This window comes from Trachurus japonicus, chromosome 3, assembly GCF_045865225.1.
Source record: "Trachurus japonicus isolate A0001 chromosome 3, Traja_1.0".
Taxonomy (NCBI): domain Eukaryota; kingdom Metazoa; phylum Chordata; class Actinopteri; order Carangiformes; family Carangidae; genus Trachurus; species Trachurus japonicus.
In genome coordinates this window covers 28,165,146-28,181,024 of record NC_140909.1, presented here as the reverse complement: position 1 = coordinate 28,181,024, position 15,879 = coordinate 28,165,146, and the positions used below count along the sequence as shown (strand labels likewise).

The 15,879-nt window shown below is 43.4% G+C and overlaps 1 protein-coding gene and 1 non-coding gene across 2 annotated transcripts in view; one reads left to right on the top strand and one right to left on the bottom strand.

Moving 5' to 3' along the window:
* LOC146990099 (nuclear receptor ROR-alpha A-like) overlaps nt 1-15,879 on the bottom strand; it is a 223,922-nt gene that overhangs the window by 137,720 nt on the left and 70,323 nt on the right. The gene's annotated exons all lie outside the window — the stretch shown is intronic.
* On the top strand, nt 7,461-7,533 carry trnav-uac (transfer RNA valine (anticodon UAC)). The gene has a single exon. It is a non-coding gene; the product is annotated as a tRNA-Val (tRNA).

Below are 15,879 nucleotides of genomic sequence, written 5' to 3'. Positions count from 1 at the left end.
GTCAGATGACTTCACATCAGTGTGGTTCCATAGTGTAGTGGTCATAATGTCTGCTTTACGCGCAGAAGGTCCTGGGTTCAATCCCAAATGGAACTATGTTGCACTCACTTAAAGCAGAAGTAAGCGATATTTTTGTGTTAATATAAGTCTTAAATAGTTATATCTTCCGACAGCAATCACTTACATAGAGTGTTTGGACCGAAACACGGGTCTCTCAGTCACTCACACTCTGAGCCGAGGAGAAAACTTTTCTCGTATCCTACAAGTTTTATCCAATGAGGAGAGAGAACGGCATGAAGGGCTGTGTGTGCAGCCAAGGGATGCGCGTGAATGTGGTGGCGTAGGGACGAGGACCAATAGATCCATGACGAGGGTGGGGGCTGCTAACTCCGTCGGCTGACAAGACGTTATGGTGCGTTCAAGGCAACTCGTAACTCGTGTTTTTCCGACCTGTGAAGTCGTACCAGTTCGATCTGGTACGAGTTCATGGGTCGGAAGTTACGAGTGGCCGTTATAGTGCACTTTCACAGGTAAAACAGGTCGGAAAAACACAAGTGGGTTGCCTGGAACACTACAAAGTCGTAAGCCGTGACTTGAAGCTGTAATTTACGTTTTCAAAAGCCTGCCTGGAACACAGCATTAGCCAAAACGACCGGATCGCTTACTTCTGCTTTAATTGTGATTATATCGATAATTTGGTTACTATAATCGAGGTGTCAAATTTTCCATATCGTTACATCCCTAGTGCACTACAACTTAAAAAAACACATGCAAAGACACAAACATGATACAAATCCAAGAAACTCAGACCACAACAGAAGTGTTTTCAGGGGTAAAAGAAGTGACAGAGCTGGCTAAAGACCAAGTCTAAGTTACTCCTAAACACCACTAACAGGTAGCTGTCTTTACAACTTATAAAGTCAAGAAGAATGAACAAAACTGTGTTGATTAGGTTGATAATAACAACAATATTCAGATATTATGTTTATTGTCTGCACTGTTTCTTAAGTTGCAGTATGTTGAGTCCTATTTATTTTCCTTGTGTTTCTGTTTTAATCCTCAGCTTGATGAAACATGACCCAGCAAACACAAACCGTAATTTCAACGTTGATTTCCGGTTGAAACCAGGTTGATATAAGGTTTGAGCGTTTTTCAACCTCTTTTCAACCGTCTAAAAAGCGGTTACAACATCAACGTGGCGCAAAACACATATTTGTTTAATTTTGGTTGATAATTATTTCCGTTGTAGCTCTCAAAAGAGATTTTATTGATTAGATTGACGTTTTTTCTCTAAATGAGGGAGGCGAAATTACGTCTAGACAAAACGTAATTTCAACTCATTTAATGTTTCATAAAATATCATAAATATGGACATATATGAGCTTTGTGCTGTTAATAGAAAGCTTCCAGTACATTGCAATGGTGATATTTTAATGAATTTATGTAAAATTAGAGGATGCCGTGTACTGCTGTAACGCGCATGCGCAAACACTTAGGCTGAGGACAGTGTTGCCAGGTGTACGATAATTATCGTATTTGTACGATAATTTGGCCCTCTGTACGATGTACGATCAATAATCCCAAAAAGGGCCAAATGTACGATAATTTGACCATTTCGTGAATGTGTGGTTGTAATCAGCCTGCCGCAACTATCTGCCGGATTTTTTTTGTGAACCCTGAAGGCATCTGTTCCCATGTGACAAGTTTCCAGCCAATCACGAGTGACGTTCATGCGTTTGTCTCAGAAAAACGAGCATGATTGGCTGAATGGTCAGCTGCGCTCCCATGAGACATTCAGGTCGGGTCTAGAAATCAAGCAAGCGAAATTCAAAACAGAAGAATGCAGGGAAAATGAGAGTCCCCGAAGGAGACAGTAAGGCCCTTGCACACTGAGTTGTTGTTGTTTTTTTGTCCGAAACCACTGCACGTTTATTCGACATCATGTCATGTTGATCATGACTCTGAAATTTCGTTCGTCCATGCACGCGCGCCTGCCAGCCGCTGTTAAGGATCAAATTGGTTGTCGTCTTTTTAATGTGTGGCTTCAGGAGAGCTAAAAATCTACCACCACTAAAATAAACTGTGTGATCATAATTAGGTCTATTTGCTCTTGAGAATTGGATGACCAAACATTTTATTTTTCTCATTTTATTTCCCGACAAGTTAGAGGACCACACAATCATCCTCACTGCGTGACGACTGTAAAAACAAAACAAAAACGGACAACCCCACTTGGGGGGGTGGGTTACTGGGGGTACTGACGTTGTACTCACGTTACAAAGCCATGAGTGCTCATAGGACGCTATTATACACTAGAGTGACTATAGTGCATCAGCATATTTGACTATAGTGCATCAATATGCTTGTTATTTTGGTTATAAAAGGTGTACGATAATTTCCCTCAAAATACGATAATTTTATGCCTCTGGTACGATAATCCTACATTTCCCACCTGGCAACGCTGGCTGAGGACTACCTTGACCATAACCGGCTGCTGCACTGAGCGAGCAGGAGTGCGGCGAACGAGTCGGTCCTACTCACGCTGCCTGAGTCGTCAAATACAGCATTTTTGGTAAGTGCATGTACTACTGTACATTATTTCCTATGTTCCAACAAGAAATTATGACACCATTTGTTTCATTTTACGCTGCTAACAATGCGGACGAGGCCGCTCGTTTGGGCATGCTAACTTAGCAGTAAGGTTAGCATGGTAGCTTGTAACGTTTTCATGCTGCGGCCTTGACAAAACTTTCTGCCCGACTACTTTAAGGCGTGTGTTTATAATGTTGGTTCGCTATTGCATGTAATTCCACAATTGGACTGTCGACGTAGCCTTATAAATTTAATATTCAGGCCATTTTACATCGAAAATACACAGCTGAAAGCGAGGGGGCTGCAAGCTAGGGGAGGGAGTGAATGAGGGATTGTGATGATAATGAAGATGATGAAATGGCCCAAAAGTTTGTTGTTTGTCCTACTACAACAACATATAGAGAAAGTATGACCAGTGGGAAAAGGGCACACCCTACTGAAATGGGCTACTGTATGCAAGGAAAAGTAAAGGGGAAAAACAAAAACAACAACAAAAAAGGGCCTTCAGGGAAACTGTGGTGTACTCTGTGATTAAAGGTAATTTTTGCTAATAATAAAGTTTGTCTATATTACTGAGTGGTTGCACAGTGAAATCCTTGCATCTCATAATTTCTATACTCTTTCCCTAATATTTTAGATGCTGTCATGAGGTTGAATCCCAGCCCCACAGGCAAATGTCAACAGCGCCATGGCAGACCACCTGAAACAGGCTCCAGGGAGGACTAGTGGTGGTGGTTTTGATTCAGCCCTGCATTCCACAACCTTTGTCCTAAACGATTTTATTTAGAGAAGATATTTTTTTTATTGTTTGCAGGGTTGGGGAGTAATGGAATAGTTAAATATTTAAAATACAGTATTTTAAATAGAAAATGAGTAACTGTATTGTGTAAACAAAAGCAAAAAGGGTCTCCCGCACACTGTCAAGTCACTTGCAAAAGACTTTAATAAAACAAACAACGTTTCGGTCCACAGGACCTTTTTCAAGCCTTTTTCTCTGCTTGAAAAAGGTCCTGTGGACCGAAATGTTGTTGTCTCCAAGGGAACTGTTGTCACCCGCATCCCGAACTCAGCATTAATCTGGAGAAACAAAAACAGAGCATACAGAAAGTGTATTAAATAAATTATCTTCTGTAAAGACCTAAGTTTTGAAGTTTCAAAAATCATCTGAATGTCTAATTAATGGCATTAATAAATATATTAAAGGGATAGTTCACCCTAGAATGATATTTCGCTCATTATCTACTCACCCTCATGTTGACTAAGGGCTGGAAGAATTTTCAGAGTCCACCGTCCCTTCTCTGAGTTACAGGGGGTCTCGGCGTAGCAGTGCATTTCAATGCCACGGTAGCAAAGGGACACCAGAGCTCTTCGTAAAAAAACACACACAAAAAAACATCCAAATACCTCCATGATGCTCGTATGTAATGTCCGTCTTGTGCTGAAGCCCCAAATTGCGTAATTGTCCCGAAAAAAATTAAATAAGTCTATATTTGAAGCTTGTTTGTAGCGGAAGCTTCTCGAAGCTCCTCTTCCTGGTCTGTCCAAATCTCGCGTGATTCGCAGTAACCGCACTGACGCCGGCGCAAATCACGCGAGATTTGGACGGACCAGGAAGAGGAGCTTCGAGAAGCTTCCGCTACAAACAAGCTTAAAATATAGACTTATTTAATTTTTTTCGGGACAGTTACGCAATTTGGGGCTTCAGCACAAGACGGACATTACATACGAGCATCATGGAGGTATTTGGATGTTTTTTTGTGTGTGTTTTTTTACGAAGAGCTCCGGTGTCCCTTTGCAACCGTTGCATTGAAATGCACTGCTACGCCAAGACCCCCTGTAACTCAGAGAAGGGACGGTGGACTCTGACACTTCTTCCAGCCCTTAGTCAACATGAGGGTGAGTAGATAATGAGCGAAATATCATTCTAGGGTGAACTATCCCTTTAAAGCAGAAGCAACCGATCCGGTAGTTTTGGTTAACTTTTTGTCAGCCGATGGAGTTAGCAGCCCCCGCCCCCGTCATGGTTCTATTGGTCCTCGTCCCTACAACACCACATTCAGGCGCATCCCTTGGCTGCACACACAGCCCTTCATGCCGTTCTCTCTCCTCATTGGATAAAACTTGTAGGATACGAGGAATGTTTTCTCCTCGGCTCAGAGCAGAGAAGAGTGACTGACAGACCCGTGTTTCAGACCAAACACTCTATGTAAGTGATTGCTGTCGGAAGATATAACTATTTAAGACTTATATTAACACAAAAATATCGCTTACTTCTGCTTTAAGTTCCTCTCCTCTCTCTAAGGTGCCTTACATCTAAAAACATACCTCTTCCATCTGAAAAAGTGCTGGCCATCTTGCCAACATGACTTCATTGCAAGTAGATCTTGTGGCTGCTCTCCTTAAATTACCATAAAAGAGAAAAACGTTTTAATGTTGGATATTCTCAATGTTACATGAACTTACATCTAATACAGTTTAAAATTGTTCTTTTTAAATCAGATTTACTATGCCTATGAAATTAAAAAAAAAAAAACCTGACAAAACACAACTTATGTTGCTTCATTATTACACAGTTCACCCGCGCCCATAAAGCCGGGTCTCCACCGAATCAACGGTCTTTTTTTTTTTTTTTTACACACAGCAACATAGGATTCACGTCATGATAACCTCTGTATTTTGACTATTCACAGTCCATATGTCTCTGTTTGTTTGATTGTTCAAGAGACTTTTGGTCAAGTAGCATAACCATGGACAGCTCCTATCGTTCTGCTGCTGCGTCGCAGTCCCCCCCCCCCCCAGCGGACGACCCCGCACGTTTACGTTATGGCGCCAGTATAATATTTATTCCACTATCCATAAGTCAAACACAAGAACATTTGCTGAAAAATTAAATAGCTTATCTGCCTTCTCAATCACCATCCTCTCTCCCCGTATCCCTCCTCCACCTGCCTGTCTTCTCCCACCTCACTCACCACCACAGACTGTGCTGCGACGACCGTTAAGTCCGCGACATCTGTCCGTGGGTCTGTCTGTCCAGGCGCTACGTCTGACTCCAGCTCTCAGTGAAAGCAAAGTCATACTGGGAGAGAGCGCCGTTTATGGGTTCACAACTACGTTTATCAAGCGCAAATACAGTAAAATTAACGTGAACTGAACTAACCCGCAGCATGGCGGCCAGCCTCCTCTCCAGAGCTCCGGTGACCCATAAAACCTCCGCTCGGCCTCGCCAACACAACGGCGACGGCGAACACCCGAACTTAAAAACCTTTTAGAGGGACAGCCTCTCTATCTGGGGACTAAAGTTTACGTCCAGTCATCTTTAAAAATCGGAATGACTTACCTTAACGTTGCCACAATGCCGTGGGCCTGATATTTTTCTCTTCAGCACCTCGTCTTCTGTGATGGAGGATTGAAGGCGGAAGTACAATTGCCGCCAGAATTTTTAAAGAATGCCAGAGAATGCGCATGCGCGAATCACTCAGTCTAATAAAAATGCTTTGATTAAAATAAAAAAAATCAGTTTGGTGCCTCGCTGTCAGTTTACGTTGTAGTAAAGTAAAAAAATTCGATTCAACCATAAACATAAACAAGAAAGTTTAGTTTAATTGAGCAATGTAATTTTTTTTATTTATTGGAATGAAAACAAACACATTAAATGAACAACAGCTTTGTTTCACTTTTTTCAGTGTATGATCCACCATAACAATATACTGTGTATGCACACTAAATAAGGAGAAAAATTTAAATATAGCATTTCCTGGTGAAATATGGTTTATATGTGAACGTTGAATAGACGTCCACAAATAGCCGTTGAAAAAACTTTCACTTTTGAACCAATTCTGAACGTCTTTTCAACGGTCGGCATAAACGTTTTTTAAACGTCTTTTCAACCAAGAAATGTTTGCTGGGGAATTAGTGGTAGTGTCCTTTAAAGGACATGACTGAAGAGCAGCAGGTATGATGGGTTGGAATACACAGAGTGACGATCGCATGCAGCCGCTGTCATGTTGCGTTTCAACGTCGGCCTGCGGCCTCCTTCCTATGCTGGGTTTCTACAGCAGACTTCATCATCCTTACTTCTTCTGTCATTTTAAAACAAGTCACCGAGAGTTCACTCTCATCTCTCCGTCTAATCCTTAAATCTCATTTTATCTCATCTTAAATCCTCAGTTCATCTGATGCTGCGGGCGAATGAAGGCAGAGAGAGGATGGCTGTTTCTTTTTTGTTTTCACATCCCTGATGAGCGCTGCTGAAATGACTTTGGCTGCTGCTGCTAATGTGCTGTAATTGGTACGAGGAGCTGCTCGCTCCGAACAATTATAAGACGCAGGAGCTGTAATCGCTGCTGAGGCTCCGAGGGAGACAGAGATGGATTCTCTCTGCTGCTGTCAGCCAGCCGTGCTCCACATCTCCCACTGCTTCAAGACAGATTTCAGATGAAGTGAAGCAACAGAGACAGAAGTTTGTGGTGGTGCAGCCTTCACCTGCTGCACCTGGCAGGACTACAGTATTTAGACTGGCACGTGGAGACTGTGCTGTGAGCTGAGGCCCTGCAGATCCTCCAATGAAGGTGATGGAGATCACTCAGACCTATGTGGCTCTTTTAACATCCAGTGTTTCTTAGAAAAGACCTGAATCTTTGATGTTTAACAAAAAGAAAACAAGAAAATATGATTTTTAGACCTGCTTTTCTCTTTTTCCCCTTGTCCCCTCTGTCTATTCTGACCCTGCAAGGACGCTGCCTCATGTCGCTTCTGTACAGCTCCACTGATGAATTATGGACGAGAGCACAGCGTCAGAAACTATCACCCACCTCAATACATCTGGATAAACAGTTTCAGACAAGAGATGTTGTCTCAGATTAAGGGGTTCCATGGTGTAGTGGTCATCACATCTGCTTTACACGCAGAAGGACCTTGGTTCAATCCCCAGTGGAACCATATTGATGTCTAATTTATGAGAGATTTAACTGCTCATTGTCTGTGCCAACACAGATTTAAGGGTTTACTGCCTCATGGCTTAAGTAGGTTGGAAACAAATATATCTACAGTAAATACCAGGTGTTCAATTGTAAAGCTCATTATCCTTTCCAAATAGAAGGAAAAAAACATTTTTATATTATTTATGGCTTAAGCTTGTTTGTAGCGGAAGCTTCTCAAAGCTCCTCTTCCTGGTCCGTCCAAATCTCGCGTGATTTGCGCCGGCGTCAGTGCGGTTACTGCGAATCACGCGAGATTTGGACGGACCAGGAAGAGGAGCTTTGAGAAGCTTCCGCTACAAACAAGCTTAAAATATAGACTTATTTAATTTTTTTCGGGACAATTACGCAATTTGGGGCTTCAGCACAAGACGGACATTACATACGAGCAGCATGGAGGTATTTGGATGTTTTTTTGTGTGTGTTTTTTTACGAAGAGCTCTGGTGTCCCTTTACAACCGTTATATGGACATGCACTGCTACGCTGAGACCCCCTGTAACTCAGAGAAGGGACGGAGGACTCTGAAACTTCTTCCAGCCCTTAGTCCACATGAGGGTGAGTAGATAATGAGCGAAATATCATTCTAGGGTGAACTATCCCTTTAACAAAAGATAAGCTCCAACACTCCGTCAGCCTTGTTTTTATGTGATAGGTTGGTTGGGGTGGTCATATGATTAACTGATGGTTAAGAAACAGTACTGCATTGCTCTCTCCCTTCTCTTTTGACTCTGAATACGAATAAATAAAATGAGGAAGTGTTCCTTTAAAAGTGATTTTATTTGTATTCAGCTGTGGATTCCTCAGGTAATCAAACTGGAGCTGAAGTTCACAAGCCAATATGACAAAAGTACAATGCACACACACACGCACATACACACACCCACACTATGCTGGTACAATCGTGTCATATTACGTGCGCACCTATCAACTGGACGTGTCACACCCGCGTGCTTTGACGCCTGTGCAGCAGACAGCGCCTGACGTGTAATGTAGTTTCCTCATTGACTTATAATGGCCCCCCGTTCACGCGCACGTTGCGTGATGAATGCTGCACGCCTGTAATCACACTACGCGTAGTGACCACGTGTAACATTCATGCGTTTTTCAGCGAACGCACGCATTAACGCTCGCGTGAAGCTGAGTGGCGGCTGCGGCGACGTCGCTCCCCGGTCCGGGACGGAGCGATCCACTGTAGGAAGAGGCCGCTGCGAGCTGCCTGCTCTGCGGGGTGGATCAGCAGCGTGACCTGGGGAACTCTGGTGCAGGGATGGCATATGGACCACGGAGCTCCAGCCGGGGGGTGGGGGGTGGGGGGGGGCGGACGCAAGCGGGGGGTGTGGAGAGAGTTGCTCCGGGACCTGGCCGCTGTGGAGCGAAGTTTCCAAATATCATAATAACAAAACAATAGAAAAGTCAAAGACTTAATTTTCCACGTTAATCTGTTTTTGTTTTAAAACAGAATAACAGAAAAACAAAGTTTTTTTTTGTTTTGTTTTTTGTTTTTGAAACGGAAAAACGAGGAAACCAAAATCAAATTACGGTCAAATTTTGATTGTCTTTTTGTTTTTGATCTTAAACAACACATTAACGCCGATGACAGACCGGAAATGTCTGAACTTCAAAATAAAAGCCCAGTGACTCGTGTTATAGCCACAGACTGTAGATGAATGGCCTATAAAATCTTTTTTTTCTTTGTAAATGTTGTGTTTTGAGCACATGGATACATTTTCACAGCTGTGTTTACTTTTTCACACAAGCTGATCGTTAACTCATCTTCCTCATGTACTGTTCTCCTCGCTGCGCTGGGTCTCTGTCTCCGCTGCGCTGTAGCGCTTTGCTTTGCTTCCATTCAGTCAGATCATTTTCACAGCGGACTTCTTTGCAGCCTGATCCACCTGTTTGTGTACCTCTGTGTAGGCTCCACCGTGCCATGAGACAAACATGCAAGAAGTAGCGCAGTTTATTGTGTTTCACCGGCGAGGAGCTGTCATTACGCACGGCGATTCCCCTCATCTAAGCTGCCAATTAGAGTGCCCTGTGCCGGGAAGGGAGCCTGATGAAATCCCGGACTGTAGCCGAGGTCTGGGACTGGATCTCATGTGACTGAAAAGAGTAGAAAAGAACCATAAAGGGGCCACTGCCACCTGCCAAATATGCCCGGGGTTGGAGACCTCAGGGTCGGGTTGAGTCTCTGAGAAGAGCTGGTCTATCACCCAGCCCCATGCAGCATTATTCCACAAGGTGGCGAACGTTACTGCAGCAGATCGTAATATAGCTATATTCCTCAAATAACAAAACAATCAGTCAGTATTCAATTAATAGCCTGGTCTCATATAATGGCGTTCAAGCCATATATATATATATATATATATAAAATTAAATCAAAAATTATCTGCCGCCGCCTGGGACAAACTGAGGAGGAAATGTTCAGAAGCTCTTTGTGGACTGTCTGTGAAGACTGAGTGGAGTGAAGCTGACCTCATCACGCTGTGAAAATGCTCTGATTGACCTGGGAGCGAAGCGCTGCAGCGTGCGCAACGGACAGACCGAGGCATGTGAGGAAGATGAACTAATGATCTTGGCCGCTAATGTGTAAAAATAAACACAGTTGTGAAAATGTATCCGTATGCTCAAAACACAACATTTACAAAGAAAAAAAGATTTCATAGGCTATTTATATAGGCTACAGTACAGTGGCTATAACTCAATTCACTGGGCTTTTATTTTGAAGTTCAGACACTTCCAGGCTGTCATCGGCGTTAATGCAGGAGTGAAGCTGACCTCACCCTCTGCTTCAGAGAGGGACAGCCTGTCCCGAGCCGGGTTGGGACCGGAGACGGGCCGCAGAACACGTTGTGAAAATGATCTGACTGAATGGAAGCAAAGCGAAGCGCTACAGCAGCGGAGACAGAGACCCACCGCAGCGAGGAGAGCAGTACATGAGGAAGATGAACTAATTAACGATCAGCTTGTCACTCATGTGTAAAAAATAAACACAGCTGTGAAAATGTATCCATGTGCTCAAAACACAACATTTACAAAGAAAAAAAAAAAGATTTTATAGGCCATTCATCAACAGTCTGTGGCTATAACGCAATTCACTGGGATTTTATTTTGAAGTTCCGACACTTCCGGTCTGTCATCGGCGTTAATGTGTTGTTTAAGATCAAAAACGAAAAGGCAATCAAAATTTGACCGTAATTTGATTTTGGTTTCCTCGTTTTTTTGTTGTAAAAACAAAAAACAAAAAAACAAAAAAAAACAGCCTGAATTGTGGTTTTTTGGTTTTTGATTTGAAACGGAAAACCAAATTACCAGCTGACTTTCGTTTTCTGACAGTTTGTTTTAAAGGAAAAATCAAACTAACGAAACGTACACGGACCCAGCTGGAGATGTGCGTTAGGTTTGTGCACCTGAATAGCTGCACAGAGGCTGCAACACTGTCCCGGCCGAGTTTTTTTTTTTTTTACACTTTATTAATAATTATATAGGTACTGTAACAAAACTGTCGAGCCATCAGGAAGGTTGAAATTGCAATATCAATGCAGAATCAGTGTCAACCATGGAGCATAAAAAGACATGACATCACTGAGCCTCCTCCTGTCTATAATATAATTATCTCATGGGTCTTTTCCTTTCTCCTTTTCCTTCTCCTTTTCCTCCTCCTTCTGCTTCTTCTTCTCCTTCTTCATTTCGTCCGGCAGGCAAAGTCTGGCTCACTGCTGCCTCCCCTGGTTGACTAAAATGAAAAGGCCAACTACATTACACGTCAAGTTACGCGGAGTGGTGCGCACGGTGCAGATCAACTTCCTGCTGCGCAGCAACAACATCTGCGACCGCACGTACGTGTGAACGCGTAACATAATTTGTCAAACAGTGACTGACAGACGTGCACACGCTGCTTCATACGTACGCAGCTTTTGTCACGCGTGAAATACAACCTGCGCGTAACAACGCACGCACGCGTAACAAAGTAACCATGCGTGCACACACACGTCGCTGCGCGTCTTTCCGGTTGTTTTGACTTTGATTTCACCTCATACACACACACACACACACACACACACCTAGCACAGAGCTGGTGGGAGTTGCTTCCTGTCTAACCGCAGTAACGTTCAACAACACATTAAAGAGCAGGAGCTTATCACCAGCAGCCAAACACAACTGACACACTGCTGCAACTGTGTAGCTGGTACCTGAGCCGGGGAACTAAACACAACCAAACACACAGATCACACACAAACACACACTGACAGACAGAGATATTTGTGGTCGTTGAAAGTCCCCGCTTTGCTTTCATCTGGGGAGGTTGATCTGCAGGCTGCAGGACTCGGCTGGTGGTGAATTATAAAATATCAAAAGTTAAACTTTTAAAGCTGCATATTTTCTTCTTCTCCCATATTTTATCTACTAGAAGATATAAAAAAAACAATCTCAGTGTAGTTTTACCATCTCCTCTCTCAAGCTTCTCTCTGGAGCTCTAGTAACTACAGGTCGGTGTCAGCCAATCAGGGGAGAGGAGGCTGCGAGCCTCTCTTCTGATTAGCTGACATTTTCTGACTGATTAATTATAAATAGAGCAGATTTCAGAGAAACCTTATCCTGCAAGTGCTGGATGGTGGGTACAGGTAGGCCGGGCTTAGTGACTGCTTTGTTGTGACATCACAACGTAGCAGAAATCCTGCAGCTGGTTTTAAGGCTCAGTTTCTGAATACAGGCTGTGTGCATTTCTCAGTGGACTGAGGCTTTGATACTTTCACAGCATTAATGTAGAACCTAGGCCTGATCTATAATTACACTACACATGGACATCTACCTTTTATACTGTATGGAGCTTTAAACTCAACAACAAGAACACAAATTAAAATCAGTGTCTTGGACTCTGCAGCAGTCAATCAGTGATACAACTTCATCTGTCTTTCTATTTCACGGCCACCGGCCCTTTAGCAATAATCTTACCCAACAGACAAATACAGAGATCGTCCCCTCCCGTGCATATTAAATATATTAAATAGAGGTTTGAGCCTCTCGGTGCTCCACTTGGACTTCATACTGTGAGAAAACATGCTGCTACTCCTTCTGTACCCCCTCCACACACAAACACACACACACCACACACACACACACGCCTTCCCGCCCTCAGGGGCCCCATATGGACCCCGATGGATGAGCCTTTTCAAAGCTGCTCTCACAGACGTGAGCAGACAGACGCTGCACGTGGCTCTGAGAGTTTGAGGAGCTGGTCTGGCGAAGAGGAGACTGTGAATTAAGACGACTTCAACAATGTCAACAATTTCCCTCTCAGCTGTAAAGTACTTCCTGTTCCCTGCTCCTGAATTCTCTCATGTGTTCATTGCGTTTTTGGTTCAGTGGTAAGATGACTGAAATACGGTCTCACAAGTGTTGTGTTGACACAAGCTAGTTGATCCCTGGTACAAAATACAATAAATAAAAACAAAAGCATGTTATAAAATAGCAGCAGTCAGTTTACAGTACAATAGATAACAATACAGATTCGGTGCTGTAGTACGACAGTAGTTACAAAAGTGCAACCGTGTCATGGGATAAAGTGCTTACAATCATCAAAGTGCTTAGAGGGTCCTAGGAGTAATGTCAATTGAGGTGTGTCTCAATGATAGGTCTAAGGATATAATTTAATCACTTGCACTGCTATGAATAACTAAAAGTTATATAATAATATAAGTGATAATACTATTGAATACACACGGGAACTGCCCATTGGTCCGACCTCCCGTTACTCCGACAAAATACCCACTGGTCCGACCTCCCATTGGTTCGACCTCCCGTCACTCCGACAAAATCAACCACAAGTCGGACCAATAGGAGGTCGAACCAATGGGTGGTCCCGTTAGTTCGAACTGTCATCGCTACTTTGTGACAAGCTCTTCCATTGACACGAGCATGCAGCTTTCTCTCTCTCTCTCCAGGAGCCAGATCATGTCAGATCGCGCACAACCATCATAAATGCTGATCAAGATGTGTAAACTGATAATCAAAGCCCCCCTCCCAGAGTACAGAGTAAAAGAAATACACTTCTTTTTTTTCTCCCCCCACCCCTCGCTAGAGCGTGGCTGAACCTGGCCGGCTTGAGCTCACTTCACGGGCGCGAGCCTGCTGCAGCCGCCGCTCCTGCTGACAGCAGACTGAGAGAAAAAAAAAGAAGTAAATTTCGCTTTGGTTAGGTTCAGGCAATGAAAAAAGGAGTTGGTTAAGTTTAGTAAAAACACCAGGTAGAGGCTAGACAGGCTGGAAGCATAATGAGTGTTATATGTTATTAATATGAAGTGCTTGTTTTGCAGTTAATTATGCACATGATCCGTTTGATCCCAGAAAGGAAAAAAGGATCAATGCGCAGCCTCCGTTTCCTTTCTGATTGCGTCCGTCTGTCTGTTCGGAGTGGGAGAGAGAGAGAGAGAATCCACCGGTCTATATACCTGTCTGTAATGTAAGCTTGATTTGATAAGTGTCAAGGTTTAATTACGGACACTAATGAGCGCGCAGCAGTGCGTAAAAGTCGTGCGTAATGACAGCTCCTCGTTGGTGAAACACAATAAACTGCACCTCTTCTTCCACGTGTGTCTTATTGACAGGTGGAGCCTATATGAATAATGATATAAATGCATAGTGAACGGTAAGAATGGAGAGTTTGACTAATAACTAGTCCAGTTCGAACTAATGAGGACCTCCCATTAGTTCGAACTCTCATTACTCCGATTGTCGGACCAATGGGAGTTCGAACCAATGGGAGGTCGAACTAATGGGAGGTCGGACTAATGGGAGGTCGGACCAGTGCCATGGACCCATACACACACACACACACACATGTACACTACCGTTCAAAAGTTTGGGGTCACTTAGAAATTTCCTTATTTTTGAAAGAAAAGTGCTGTTTTTAAACTAATACTGTACTTTAAACTAATCAGAAACACGCTCTATACATTGTTAATGTCGTAAATGACTATTTCAGCTGCAAATGTCTGGTTTTTAATGCAATATCTACATAGGCATATAGAGGCCCATTTCCAGCAACCATCACTCCAGGGCTCTAATGGTCCATTGTGTTTGCTAATTGTGTTAGAGGGCTAATGGATGATTAGAAACACCTTGTGCAATTATGTTAGCACACTTGAAAACAGTTTAGCTGGTTAGGTAAGCTATAAAACTGACCTTCCTTTGAGCTAGTTGAGTATCTGGAGCATCACATTTGTAGGTTTGATTTAACTCTCCAAATGGCCAGAAAAAGAGAACTTTCACATGAAACTCGACAGTCTATTCTTGTTCTCAGAAATGAAGGCTATTCCATGCGACAAATTGCCAAGAAACTGAAGATATCCTACAACGGTGTGTACTACTCCCTTCAGAGGACAGCGCAAACAGGCTCCAACCAGAGTAGAAGAAGAAGTGGGAGGCCCCGCTGCACAACTAAACAAGAAGACAAGTACATCAGAGTCTCTAGTTTGAGAAATCGACGCCTCACAGGTCCTCAACTGGCAGCTTCATTAAATAGTACCCGCAAAATGCCAGTATCCACATCTACAGTGAAGAGGCGACTCCGGGATGCTGGCCTTCAGGGCAGAGTGGCAAAGAAAAAGCCATATCTGAGAGTGGCCAATAAAAGGAAACGATTAATGTGGGCAAAAGAACACAGACATTGGACAGAGGAAGATTGGAAAAAAGTGTTATGGACAGATGAATCGAAGTTTGAGGTGTTTGGATCACACAGAAGAACGTTTGTGAGACGCAGAACAACTGAAAAGATGTTGGAAGAGTGCCTGACGCCATCTGTCAAGCATGGTGGAGGTAATGTGATGGTCTGGGGTTGCTTTGGTGCAGGTAAAGTGGGAGATTTGCACAAGGTAAAAGGGATTTTGAATAAGGAAGGCTATCACTCCATTTTGCAACGCCATGCCATACCCTGTGGACAGCGCTTAATTGGAGCCAATTTCATCCTACAACAGGACAATGACCCAAAGCACACCTCCAAATTATGCAAGAACTATTTAGGGAAGAAGCAAGCAGCTGGTATTCTATCTGTAATGGAGTGGCCAGCGCAGTCACCAGATCTCAACCCCATTGAGCTGTTGTGGGAGCAGCTTGACCGCATGGTACGCAAGAAGTGCCCAACAAGCCAATCCAGTTTATGGGAAGGGCTTCTGGAAGCATGGGGTGAAATTTCTCCTGATTACCTCAATAAATTAACAGCAAGAATGCCAAAGGTCTGCAAAGCTGTGATTGCTGCAAATGGAGCGTTCTTTGATGAAAGCAAAGTTTGAAGAAGAAAATTAT